This window comes from Paroedura picta, chromosome 9, assembly GCF_049243985.1.
Source record: "Paroedura picta isolate Pp20150507F chromosome 9, Ppicta_v3.0, whole genome shotgun sequence".
In the NCBI taxonomy this organism is placed as follows: domain Eukaryota; kingdom Metazoa; phylum Chordata; class Lepidosauria; order Squamata; family Gekkonidae; genus Paroedura; species Paroedura picta.
Window position 1 is genome coordinate 30890398 of NC_135377.1, and position 9896 is coordinate 30900293.

Sequence of the window (9896 nt, forward strand, 5' to 3'; positions counted from 1 at the left end):
GGCATGCAGAGCTGTGGCTGTTAATTCTCTATGGAAGCCTCTTCTGTACATGAAGTTTTCAACATTTTCCAGGGTATCTTGACCTAGCTTCTTTTCTAAACTGGAATTAAAAAATAAACAAACCCATACATTTTAATTATGATGGTTTAGAAGGGAATGACCCCCCCCTGATGAATGGTTTGAGAAGTGATTTTAGTGAACTGAAGAGCAGCCACAAGCTTCCATGAATTTTAAAGCAGTTTGTGCCATTATGACTGATTCCACATGGGGTAAAAAGGCTGGGCTGGCACTCATATGGCAGTGGGGCTAATCTCCCCTTCCACATGCCATTGACGCCAGCCCAGGCCTGGTACACTTTAGGACCTCCGTTGCCCTGAGACAAAGGAATGCAGATATTTCTGCATTTCCTTTTCTGCCCTGGGTACCAATGGGCACCACATTTATAGTTGCCATCAACTAAAACAATCATATATACTTCCATCCCTGGCATGTGGCCTATGGTTCAATACCCATTCCTTCAGCAGCAGCTATTAACACTTTAATAAAGAAGAGGCCTGCTGGATCAAACCAATAGCCCATCTAGCCCAACAGCCTGTCTCACACATTGTTCTTCTGGATAGCCAACAATTGGGCATAGGGGTTATGGCCTTCTCCTGATGCTGCCTCCTAGCTCTGAAACTCAAAAGATTAAGTGCCTTTGAATGTGGATGTTCCCATCAGTCATGACAGCTGGTAGCTGATGATAGCCTTATCCTCCATGAATCTATCTTATCCCTATTGAAGCAGTTTATTGAAGGTGATATCTACCTGCTGACCACAAGACAAGGTCTTATCCACTTTCCCTGAACAGTACATGGTTGCTTCATTGAGGAATGGTGTTCAGAAGAGCCATAGGTGGTATGTCAAAGAGCCAGGCTCTCAAGCCACTGTGTGAGCATCACAGATACAGGGGATTTTTTTCCTCTTTAAAGTTTATTCAAGCTTAATTTTGTTTTGGAAAACAAGTATACAATGACCTGAAAAAGCAAATTCAAGAACCATTTAAATTCTTATTACAAAGCTTTTTGCTATATGTTAAAACAACAATATCTTGCTTCATCCCAGCAGCAATAGAAATGATGGGATTGACACTTGTATTTTGAAGATTAGTCACAGCATCTACATCTGGTGCTGCATTCTCAGTACTATGCTAGAGTAAAGGACAAAGCGTACTCTGGGACAGTTCATGTTCTATACAAAGAGCTAACATTTAAAATCAGTAGGGATCTGTAGGCCAGTCAAGAACCCAAGATTCCTTGGCCTTTGCTACGCGAAGCTCCAGTCTGAATTAATCATTTAGATTTTTTTTTCTCCAGCAGCTGCATGAATGAAACTGCAGATCTTAAATGTCATCACTCAGACATTAAAAATCATTTAAAGATATCTGACCCTTGTGGATTGTGCAGCAAGCTAAAAGAGCACAGATTGTTTTGGGGCTAACTTTTTTCGAGACAAATGCCTTTTGCATTTTGTGCATTTTCTTGGTTTTGCTACTCTGTTGAATAATAAATGCTGCCTCCAATTGTTTTCCAAGCAGGCTATTTCCCTATAATGCTCTTATATACACCTGCTCCTTCTTTTCATGGTTGTCATCACTGAGAATAGCTTTCCTATTATAACACAAACATGCTTTGATACAGGCGGCAGTGTTTGGAAAGTGCAACAAGAGGCCATGAAATCTGAAAGGAAAATGTAAGAATAGTTTCATAAGCATTCAAGCCTAAGATGGAACTGATATCTTATATCAATGAGATGGTAATGAGACTATCAACAAGACTGCCAATCCCAGATCTAGATTTTCAGACATTACTATATATGAGAACAATCAAGCTGATTTTAAGTTTAAGGAAGTACAACGGATCACACTTTAAAAAAAATTGGAAGTGCTGTACAAATGGCTGCAGGACTGTGAAGGGTTAATAGAAACAGAGAGCCTTCAGTGACAGGCTGCTCCAAGTAATCTGATTGGTTAGCATCAGCTGAGCAGAGAAAAACTTGAGAACTGCAAGCTGAATCATAGAATCATCTTTAAACCGCCCGTGAGCTAAGGGATTCTAGGGCGGGATGTGTCCGTGATGAGGAAGGGTCCGGATTGGACCCTTCCTCCAGACAGACAATCGGAGGGACCAATCGGCAGGCGCACAGCGCCTGCCAATTGGTCCCTCCGATTCCCAGCCCCAGCAACTTTGCTACTTTGCTACTTTGTTGCTCACTTTGCTACTGGCCTGGTGTGTCGGAGGCGCAAAGCACCTCTGACGCGTCAGGACGGCCACAAGGGAGCCCCCGGCAGTTGCGCGGAGTGCGGCTGCCAGGGGCTCCCTGGCCGGCGGCCTGACGCGGTGAGAGGCGCGAAGTGCCTCTCGCCGCGTCAGGCCGTCGCCCAAGCGAGCCCCAAGCTGTCGCGCGGAGCGCGGCTGCTGGGGGCTCCCCGCAAGAAGGCTGCACGAACGTCCGCCGCTGTCCAGAGCGGCCTGCGCGCCTGCCCAACGGCCCGGCCTCTGCAATCTCCGGACCCGCCCGGACAACCAGGTAAGCTGCCACGGCCGGGGCCCCTCCTCTCTCCTTTCCCCTTTCCCCTTCTCCCCTTTCAAGGCCCATTTTTAGAACTGGGCTTTGAAACTAGTAGAATAATAAGAGTTGGAAGGGATCTCGTGGGTCATCTAATGAGGAGACAGACAAGGCAGAAATCTGTCTTCTCAGCATCTACTTCCAAAGTCTCTCTCTTGCTGTGCCATTTTAGTCTTTTTTGCATCAATTCTGACTAATTCTAGTTGTTATGCTTTTTCAAAATTGGCTTTTTCTTTATCTGCCTGAATGCTGACTCTTTTTCCACCTTTATTTTTGCCAGCTCAGTTTTCATTCTCAAAGTTTCTATAGCCTGACTAGGACTTATCTCAGTGGATGTTTCCTCTCCCTAACCTCCCTGTCCCTCTCCCGTGACTGAACCAAGTCTGATTTCAGCCCTAGCTGAGAAGAGGGAATGCTGGCAGCAATCTCATTGGTTAGCATCCTGTCGCTCAAGGTTCTGTTTCTGTGAGGAATTAACAGGCCTTCAGATTTTTCTACAGCACTTCAAAGCTTTTAAAATGTGCAGCCTGTCACAGAAAGATATTCCTCTTCATGGAAAAAGTGGGTCAACTCCTAGTTTACCAGCTGGTGAAGACAAAAGACATTTCAGCCAAAGGCTAGCTATGCCTGTAAGAGCCTCATCTGCTCAACTACTTTGTGAGCAAAACATGTCCCAAATGTACTGACACTGGAAAAGGATCCAACCTTAAAGCAATCTCTCTTGCTGAGATACTAATTTAAACCAACACATAAATTCAGGCTGCTAGCACACTGCTTTCTAAGCACACCGAGCGTTGGCATAGATGCTATTATTTCATGTGATGAGTTATTTATGTGAATGCAGAGGTTTATCACAGAGATTAGATGATTTTCTGTATGCCACTATTTGTCTCCTTGACTTCCCCCTTGTTTTGCTATGACTTCAAGAAAAATCAGTTAATTTTGGTTACAAATGGAACTTTTATTTATTTACAACATTTACAGCCCGTCGTTCTGCCACATCAAACCCTGAAAGGCCACCTACTTTCCTTTCTAAATCTACTATTGTACAGTCAAAGAAATGAATGTCTTTACTGCCAATATAAAGTTCTACAACCCTGCTGCCCATTGTCTGTCTGTATTATAGTGTGGCTTCCTAATGTCAGAATTATATACATCAATAAAAACAGCTATGTATGCATTCAAAAGTTTTTACTTGCTAAACCCTTCCCTTCAAATCAATAGTGATTCCTTACAAGTTTTCTCTTCACCTTTATGCATATTGCCACTCTCACAATCAAAGCTTATACAGGGGTTCTCCTTCCTTCCTTCCTTCCTTCCTTCCTTCCTTCCTTCCTTCCTTCCTTCCTTCCTTCCTTCCTTCCTTCCTTCCTTCCTTCCTTCCTTCCTCTTCAGATAAAGATGGCAGTGCTTTTGAAATTCTACCCAAAATCAATCAATCTACCTATCTACCTATCTACCTATCTACCTATCTATCTATCTACCTATCTATCTATCTTTGTATTTATTGACTGGCACTCCCGGATCCTGCCAGCTGGTGGCAATTTACAGTGAAGTGATAAAGCCACACAAAAAAGATTCAAAATGTCAATACTCTACAACTGGCGGTAAAAAATGCATCTAATCCTCTGCTCCCACACCTGACCAGAATCATCCACATCCCCAAACCATCGTTGTGAAGGTTAACTTCTGCCCAGTAGACCTGCTTATGTGCCTATATAGGGAGGGACCTGATCTTCCTAGCCTGGCCTCAACCAAATGCCTGGCAGAAGAGCGCCATCTGTCAGGTCCCTCAGCTGTTCTGGGAGTTCATTCCACCAGGTTGGGGCAAGGACCAAAAAGGCCCTGGCCTTGGTCGAGGCCAGGTGTACCTCCTAGGGACTGGGGACAGCCAACAGATTCAAACCTGCAGAGTGAAGGGCTCTACAGGAGCATAAGGAGACAAGCAGTCCCTTAGCTATGTGGGGCACAGGTTGCAGATAGCCTTGAAGGTAAGAGCCAAAACCTTAAACCTAATCTGGAAGCTTACCAGTAACCAATGCAGCCACCTCAGCACAGGCTGGATATGAGCCCTCCAAGATGACCTTGTGAGCCCTCCAAGATGACCTTAGCAGCTGCATTCTGGGCCAATTACAATTTCTGGGTCAGAGATAAGGGAAGGCCAGTGTAGAGCGACTATTTCAGGTATTGCAGGTAGTCTTGGAAGTGACTATTGCAGGTATTCTCATTCTACCGTCTAAATTGTCTGACCCATAATTTGGAAGACAGGGTTCTTTATATTTAAATACTTAAAATTAAAATTATTTAGCAATTGAAAATAATCTTAGTAAATTTCATTGCTCAGCTAATGCTGATAGAATCATAGAATAGACTCAGAAGGGGCCATACAGGCCATCTAGTCCAACCCCCTGCTCAATGCTTAAAGCATCCTTAGGCAGCCTATTTCACTGCTGAACTACTCTGTGAATTTCCCCCCCCTGATATCTAGCTGGTACCATTCTACATTACTACGGGTCTTATCCTCTGTTGTCAACAGCAACTGTTCCCTGCTCTCCTCCAAATGACAATTTTTCAAATACTTAAAGAGTCCCCTCTCAACTCCCATTATTTTTCCTGAAATACCTGTCCATGCAGGTACAGCCACATTATATTCTAATTCATAATCTATATCTTATTCATAATCTACATGTTAACAAGGAATATTAAATACAATACAATGTTTATCTTGTTCACAGCTGGCCTATTTCTCTTTCTAATAATACCAGAAACTGTTTTCTCCCAATATTTAGTTTTCAGAATCCAGAAATATTTTTTAACCTTTTCCTAGCCAATGATATTAACATACCAGTCAAAAGTTTTAGTAAATATTAAATAGCAAAACAAACTAGAAATGGGAATGTACGTTCTGTTTCCATGCTGGAAATGTCATTATTGAACAATACTCTCTCTTTTTTTTAAATGCTAGTTTCTCTTCTAGGACTGAATAAGAGCTGAGACAAGACCCCCCCTAATTTTCATATAGTACAGTCAAGCACAAAATCACTAATTACATATACTAATTTCAGTATATACAGTAGATTAACCAACACAGTTGAAGGAACTTCATTTGTGTTCCAAATTGACACTGGCATGCAATAGTGTAGGTCAGGCCTGAGAATCAAGTATGATTCTCTCCATTTCAATTTCAAATTAAAACTATATTATTAATATGTTGAGACTGATTAGATATAACATCCCATACATAAGGTAGAGCACCAAAAATATAATGGGGGATAATTTTTTTTGTCAAATGACTTATATAAAAGACAAACTGATGTACACCCAACTCATCTTCTAATTGCTGGTCATAACAGCCATACATATCCCTGGTTGTTTTAAAACCTCAATTTAGGTTTTTAAACTAAGCTATGCACTGGTGCCTCAAGTAAATGCTTAGTAATACAGGTTGCCAAGCAACCAAGGGAATGGTATGGTGAAGAACAATCTGAAAAAAAAGACGTGAGTTTACAGTATGGCATCACTGTTTCCACTGACTTTGTTCTCTAACAAAACATTGCCACAGCCCATTTCCCCAATTTGGGGCTGAGGGGAGAAATGATAGGGAACCTATTAATTATGTAAATATGATGAAGAAAGAACATTTCAGCCTAAGGGAATTTAAAGCCTCTTGAGGGACAGGGTGGTCATAAAGCCTTGAAATAAGCCATGGTGGCCTGGGTTGTGGACCCAGGTAATATGAACTACTATTGTCCTGTTTTATATACCATTCTTAAGCAAGATGGTTGAATGGATGGTGCCTGGACAACATTTTGCATTCCTACATGGAATTGATTCTTTGCATCCTTTCCAATCTGGATTCAGACCTGTTTATGGGACTGGAACAGCCTTGATTGCCTTGATGAATGACCTGAACCAAAAGACAGGAAGAATGACTATTTTGATTGTCCTGGACTCTTTATACCAGTAGTCCCCAACCACTGTTCTGGAGACCAGTACTGGTCCGTAGACCAGTCGGTACCAGGCCGTGGCTCCTCCTCGTCCTCCTCCCTGGCTGCTGCCTTGGGGGCTGCCTTGCCACTCTGCCACCGGCACACCTTTGGTGCTCTCTGGCAGCTGCCATGGCTGGGGCTCCCCCTCGGCGCGGCACTGCACAGCTGCTACTAGCAGTGCTGCTCAGCGGGCAGCAGGAAGTCAGGGGTGCCAGCAGGAAAGCAAGCAGAGCAGGGGCTCAGGGGTCAGTAGCAATGTCGTTCGGCAAAAGACTACCCCCCCCCCCCCACCCTGGGCCTCAGTAAAATTGTCAAGCGTTGACCGGTCTCCGGTGATAAAAAGGTTGGGGTTCTCTGCTTTATACCATCAATCATGCTATCTTTCCAGACCGCTTTTCTCAGCTGGGACTAGGAAGCACCATTTTGAATGATTCCAGTCCTATCTGAAGGGTAGGTTTCAGAAGGTGGTCAGGCAGACTGTTGCTCAACAGTCTTTGGCCTATGGGGTCCTGCAAGGCTCTATCTTGTTCCCCATGCTTTTAAATATTTGCATGAAACATTTGGGTGAGGTCATCTAGAGATCTTGGCTGTCATCAACTGGCTAATGGTCCCTGGCCCTAAAGAAGCCCACTTGGCCTCGACTAGGGCCATGAGCTCCTAGAGGAGATCAGGACCCTGACAAAGCTAAAACAGTTCTGCAAGGCCTGCAAAAAGCTCTTTCGCCTGGCATTTGGTTGAGACCAGGCATAACCAACAACATCTGAAGGGCCCCTGCTCCCTCCCTCCCAGAACTCCATCAGTGTGCTCTGGACTTGTTTGCACTATTGCAACTGTTTCATTTATCATTTACTAGTATCAATGTTACAGTTATTTATCTGTTATGGATTGTTTCATGTATTGTTTATATGTTTTATGTAAATCGCCCTGAGCCTCCGAGGAGGGTGGTATATAAATATAAAAATTAATAAACAAACAAACAAACATGCAAATGACTCTTAGCTCTGTCTTGCTCTTGGAGTGGATGTGGGCTAATAATCTGAAGCTTAATCTCAACAAGATGTAAGTGCTACTGAAAATTGGTCCCTAAACTTGTAATATCAGCCCATTCTGGTTAGAGTTGCAGTCTCATTGAATAAACAGGTCTATATATTATCAATAAATAAAATAAATAAATGCTCTTGGACTGAGGCCTAGTGGTGGATAAGTAGGTGGCATCATTGGCAAGGAGAGACATTTACCAGCTTTGCCTGGTTAGCCAGCTTTTGTCATTCCTGGTCACTCTGGTACATATCTTGGTTACATCTAGATTAAATTATGCACTTGAAAAGAGATTGTGAACTTCATTTGGTGCATAATGCTGCAATCAGGAAGTTATTGGAGTGGGCTATAGGGAATGATCATTCCGATTTTGGCCCATCTACACTGTATTTGGTTTTGGGCACAGTTCAAACAAGTTAGGAACCATCAAGGCAAACATTATTTGGAACCGAACTGTTCTCATAATCCTGATGATAAATAGGACAGGGAATTTTGGGCACCATCACCAAGAAATTATGTGTAGAAGGAACATCTTTCCAAATACCCTTAAATAAATGTGTAGAATGTTGCCCTAAACTTAGGTAGCCTCTTTCATTCCACCATATTTATCTACTATCTTTATCTTCAAAGAAGATATAACTTTCTTTGTAGCTTACATTTTTCTCTCCATTTTAAAAACATGTATACAGGTTAATATGAGATTGGATAACATGGGTCTGTTCAACTAGCAGTGGTACTTTCTTCTATATCTAATTTCATTTTATATAATTGTTCTTTTCAGTATTTTTATATCGGAATGTTCTTTAGAGTTTTCATATCGAAACTTGACAGACTTACAAATTGAGCCATGTGCAGACCAGTGGTTAAAATGGTGGACGTCCAGAAAGAGCATTTTGAGGAGCCTCTTTGGACTGCAATAGGATAGGCGAGGGTGGAAATCCTTTCTCTCGTGACCTGATAGAACTTAATACTTAAGAATACTTAACTTCTTTGAGTCTTTAACTAAAAGGGTACTGAAAATCAAACAGATTTATTATTATGTATAAAAACTTCCACATAAACATTGTAATTACTCTCTTCAACATATTATGGACTATGGGAACAGGCAGCACTTACACTTTCTCTTCCTTCTGTGTGCTTTCAGTGCAGACAATCATTAAAAGGACTTTAAAGCCTAAGCCTACTAGATTTCTTTAAATGTAAAATCCCTATGGCCATCCTACATTATTAGGTCTATGAGCAGGCATTGCAAATTGGCCGAAAATCTCATGATAATTATTTTCAGCAAGCTTTAGATGCTATCATGGAGTTTCACACCTGCATCTTAAGCGATATTACTACTTTTAGCCTGATGGAAAGTGGCATGATGTACTCCAGTTTTGTCAGTTCTTAAAAGCTAAGCAAGGTTGATATTTGCGTGGGAGATTAGCAGGAAGACTCTGAAGAGTCTCTGTTTCTCTCTGGCTTTGAAAGCCATTGTTGGGTTCTTTCTAAGACTTGATGGCACTTCATTCAGATGTACTTTCAGCCTAAACATTCAGTCCACACAATGTTGGGTAAAAACCTATTTAAGCTGATGGACAGAAATTTTGGTAATTTTCACTGAAGTTTATACATGTAGAAGTTGTTTCTAAAAGTTCCTGGATTTCAACTGGTACTTTTTAATTACCTAATACAAAAAGTTTTCTCTGTGGAACCCTTCTAGTCCTCCAAGCAAGGACTGTATACATTAATGAAAAGGCCAAGTACTTAACTTTTATGTACTTGAGCATTCCAAGACTTTATATTCCTAAAACTAGCTGTCTTTTCAACCTATAATTATTGTTTTAATTTCAAATTTTCCATCTCTCTCAGTTTGCCCATAGATATAGCTTATGTAATTGAAATATATATGGATTTATGGAACTTTAAAAATGTTGAGCCTAGAAGTACTTTCATGTTACAAAAGGTTGCTCTACATTTCACAAGACAACAATTTTAGCTGTGAATAATCAGACCACTATAGTCTGCTCCCTGGGCTCATGCTGGCCAATTAACTTGAAAGAAAGAGGTGGAGAATTCACACTCCTACTGTGCAATACCTGGCTATTACTAATTTCCTACACAAGAAAAGAACAAATATGCTACTTTGTAATAGAGAATTAGAAATGGGAAGAATTCGCTTTCCAATTGCATTTCTCTGTGTGTAAATAAAAAGGAAGTATTGTTATAGCAGTTGTTACTCTATTGCTATTTTATCAATTGTTCCTGATTATTCCATAA